Here is a 4,748-nt window from a genome sequence, read left to right on the forward strand (position 1 = left end):
GTTTCCTAATCAAAATATGCAATTTCCTATGAATGATCAGGTGTATGCACAAAACTCATGGAATATACCTATGCCATGGCAGCATGGAAACCAACAACAAAATCAATGGAGACCGTCTCAACAGTATTCCCAATCCTACCATCCATATCCGCAATCATACCCACCTTATTCACAGCCATATTAGCAGTACCAACAGCCATATCCATCACCGTCTCCAACATATCAGCAGCACCCTCAGCAAGTTGTTTATCAGCCCCAACCCTCTCAACAGACCCTGCCTGCTCCTCCACAAATAAATGTACCACAACTTCAATTTCCAACTAACCCACAACCTCCGAGACCCACACAAATACCTGCTCAAACTGTCCCAAATCCGAACAATAGAGCAGAGAGGCCAGCCTATAATGTAGAGGAAGGAACCTCCTACTCCACACTGCCTTTGCAAAACATTAATCTGAGGTCTGGTAGGGTGCTTCATAAGGATTCTCCAATAACAGATCAGCAAGAAGAAAATTTAGAAAAAGAAAATGAAATGACAACTCAAACAAAACCAAGCAGTGAAACCAAGGACAAACAGATGCAATCACTGCAACCACCTTTTCCAGACCGTTTGGTCCAAGTAAAACCACCACTGCCTCCACCACAATTTGATGTCTTGGATGAACTTAAAAATGTCTACATAAAAATCCCTTTGCTACAAGCTATAAAGGACATTCCTATCTACACCAAAGCCATCAAAGACATGTGTCTCAAGAAACCTGCTAGAAAGAGGATTGATCCTCAGACCATTCATGTTTTAGGAAATTTAGCAGGCCTTATGACCAATACCATCTCCATGGAGAAGTATGTTGATACGGGCATTCCAAAAGTGACCACCATCATTAACAACATACGGATTCCAAACACTTTGATAGATCTAGGAGCCGCAATCAATGTCATGACCCTTGAAACCATGAGAACACTCCAGCTTATGAATTTGCAACATACCACGATTGTTCTCGAACTAGCTAATAGGTCCAAAGTCATTCCTGAGGGGATTTTGGAAGATATCATTGTCTCACTGGACTCTTGGGAGTATCCAGTGGATTTCCTAGTCCTTCAACCCAAATCCAATCTAGGAGGACATCCTATCATTCTAGGTAGACCATGGTTAGCGACTGCTGATGCATTTATTGGATGCTGATCAGGTAACATGATTATCTCTAGAGGGATCGAAAGGAAACAACTCACCCTCTATCCATCGGAACAATCACCTGCAGTAACACATAACTTGCGGCTTGATGATAAATTTAATGACAAAGAGGAAGTACAATCTGTTTTTAGCATTGACCAGATCTATGATTTCCACGAAGACAATAATGATTTGGTAGAACTATTTCTTTCTCAACCTGATGTATCTGAAAATTTGAGAAATGAACAATATAATGCTGCAGATGTACTTCTGGCTCAAAACTTTCAAGAAACATGCATTATCCACTCCTTACAATCTACATTTCATGACATCTTTCCAGTTCAATCCATCACCAATACACAGAGTCAAGTCATAGAGATCAGTCCAGGGAAAACTTTGAACATAGGCAACCACCTAGACTCATCTCAACAAGAGAAATTGATTAGACTCTTGACGAAGTACCAAAAAGCCTTCGCTTGGGATTACACTGACATGCATGGGATTCACCCCAACACATGCACTCACCACATCTACACAGATAGCACCATTAAACCGGTGAGGCAACCACAAAGAAGAATGAACCCCATGCTCCAAGACATTGTCAAAGAAGAGTTGCAAAAACTTTTGAGAGTCAACTTTATATATCCTATTTCTGACAGTCAGTGGGTATCCCCATTGGTTATTGTGCCCAAGAAAAATGGCAAGTGGCGCATCTGTGTTGATTACAGATAGCTGAACAAAGCAACGCTCAAAGACTACTTCCCACTGCCATTCATTGATCAAGTGTTAGACACCCTAGCCGGCAAATCATCATTTTCCTTTCTTGACAGTTTCAGTGGCTACAACCAGATCCGGATTGCCTCTAAAGACCAGGACAAAACCACCTTCACCTGTCCTTGGGGCACCTATGCCTACAATGTTTTGCCATTTGGACTTTGTAACGCTCCAGCTACATTTCAGCGAGCTGTGTTAGCTATTTTTGCTGATTTGATTCATGATTGTGTTGAAGTGTATATGGATGATTTTTCAGTATATGGCAATTCTTTTGAACATGCATTAGAAAATCTAGAGAGAGTTTTGAAAAGGTTTATTGAAGCTAACCTGTCCCTCAGCAACGAAAAGTGCTTCATGATGTTAAATGAAGGGATAGTGTTGGGCCATTATATCTCTTTTCAAGGCATCCAGGTTGACCCAGCCAAGATCCAGATTATTGCCGATTTGCCTATTCCGCAGAATCAGAGAGAGGTAAGAAGTTTTCTTGGGTATGCTAGTTATTATCGCAGATTCATTGAACATTTTAGCAAGATATCCTTACCTTTGTTTAAACTTCTAGCCAAAGATGTACTTTTCAATTGGACTGAGAACTGCCAACATGCATTTGAACAACTCAAAAAGAAACTATCTACCGCACCAGTCCTGAGAGGGCCTAATTGGAGTTTACCATTTCATATTTTTACTGATGCATCTGACACTGCAATAGGTGCATCCTTAGGACAAAAAGAAGAATCTTGTACATATGCAATTTATTTCATTAGTAAAAATCTCACCCCTGCCGAGCTAAACTATACAGTTACAGAAAAGGAAACACTTGCCATCATTTATGCTGTGAATAAATCCTGCCATTACATAACTGGTTATGAAGTCTTTGTACATACTGATCATTCTGCCATTCGACATCTCATGAATAAACCAATAACTAGTGGCAGAGTTACCAGATGGTTACTATTGTTACAGGAATTTAACATCACAGTGTTAGATAGACCAGGCAAAGAAAACCAGGTGGCAGATTTTCTGTCTAGACTGCAAAATCCAGGTGAGATTGTTCCTGTTGAGGATTCTTTTCCAGATGAGCACTTATTTGCAATTTCCATAGTAACTCCTTGGTTTGCTGATTTAGCCAATTACTTGTCTACAGGTAGAACACCTCCACATTTCACTGCAAAGGAAAGGAAAAGACTGATCAAACAAAGTGCTAGATATTCATGGCTTAATGGCGATCTCTTTTACACTGGTTTTGATATGATCATTAGGAGATGTGTACGAAATGATGAGGTAATTGACATATTAAAATCTTGCCATGATGAACCATGTGGTGGGCATTTTGCAGCGAAGCGGACAGCCTTCAAAGTTCTTACTCTTGGATACTACTGGCCATCCATTTTCAAGGATGCCAAGAAGTATGTAAAGAGTTGTGACAGCTGCCAAAGAATGGGCAGACCAACAGCTACCGATCAGATGCCCCTTCAGCCCCAAGTTCACTTGGAACCATTTAATAAGTGGGCTTTGGACTTCATAGGACCTATCAACCCAACCTCTAATGGTAAGAAGTACATCCTAGTATGTACTGATTACGTCACCAAGTGGGCAGAAGCAAAAGCACTGGTAAGAGCAACCGAACACACAGTAGTCAATTTTCTTTTTGAGGAGATCTTTGTGAGGTATGGAGTGCCAAGAGAAATTGTCACTGATCAAGGTACTCAATTCACCTCAAAGCTCATGAAGGACATCACAGACAAGTACCAGATAAAGCATAGGAAAAGTACCCCCTACCATCCACAGGCCAATGGGCAGGTGGAATCAACCAACAAGACTTTGGAGGGGATCATTACCAAAACTGTTGCAATGAACCGGAAAAACTGGGAAGAAAAGCTCAAAGAGGCACTCTGGGCTTACCGGATTACTTGGAAAGATACCACCGGATTTACACCATACCAATTGGTGTACGGTAAGGATGTCATGCTTCCTATTGAATTCCAAATTCACACTTTTAAATTAGCTGCAGATTTACTAATTGATTTGGATCAAGCACAAAAGGAGAGAATCCAGCAGTTGAACCAGCTGGATGAGATGAGGCAGGAAGCAGAACAAACCACCACCCTCATGCAACAGCACAGGAAGCAATGGCATGATTCACACATTAAGAAGAAGCACTTCAAGGAAGGTGACTGGGCTCTGCTTTTTGATTCAAAATTCAAGGATCACAAAGCTAAGTTCACCACCCATTGGATGGGCCCCTATGAAATTGTTCAGGCTTATGACAATGGTTCAGTAAAGCTCCAAACTATTGATGGCGAAGGTCATTCCTTCACAGTCAATGGTCATCGCCTGAAGTTGTACAACAAGCCCATCAGCAAGCAAGATTTTCTCCATACACTATCTCAGCAAGAAGAGGTTGAGATACTGCAGCCCTCAGCTGCAGTATCACTGCCTTAGTTTCATTTCCTTTCAATTTCAAAATCGAAAAGAAAAAAAAAAAGAAAAAAATAATAAAAAAAAATATACAACAAAAACTTAAAAAAAAAAAATTAATAATAATGGGTTAGATGTGAAAACCAGTATCTGGCACAATCTAACCCCGAATTCCTACCTGAAAACCAATTTATTGGCGGGTATGAATTCTCTTTCTTTTGTTCATTGTTTCATTTCTCAGTTGACTCATGACTTGAGGACAAGTCAAACTTTAAGTCGGGGAGAGAGGCATCTGTTCTGTTACTTTTATCTCTCCCTTGTAAATACTTCAGATTTCTTATTCTATATTTCACTGTAAATTTCCAACAGCAGCTTGTTACCAGCAGTA

The sequence above is a fragment of the Pinus tabuliformis genome, chromosome 5_1 (genome assembly GCF_031772625.1).
Source record: "Pinus tabuliformis cultivar Carrire ecotype Pingquan chromosome 5_1, CPIR1, whole genome shotgun sequence".
In the NCBI taxonomy this organism is placed as follows: Eukaryota; Viridiplantae; Streptophyta; class Pinopsida; order Pinales; family Pinaceae; genus Pinus; species Pinus tabuliformis.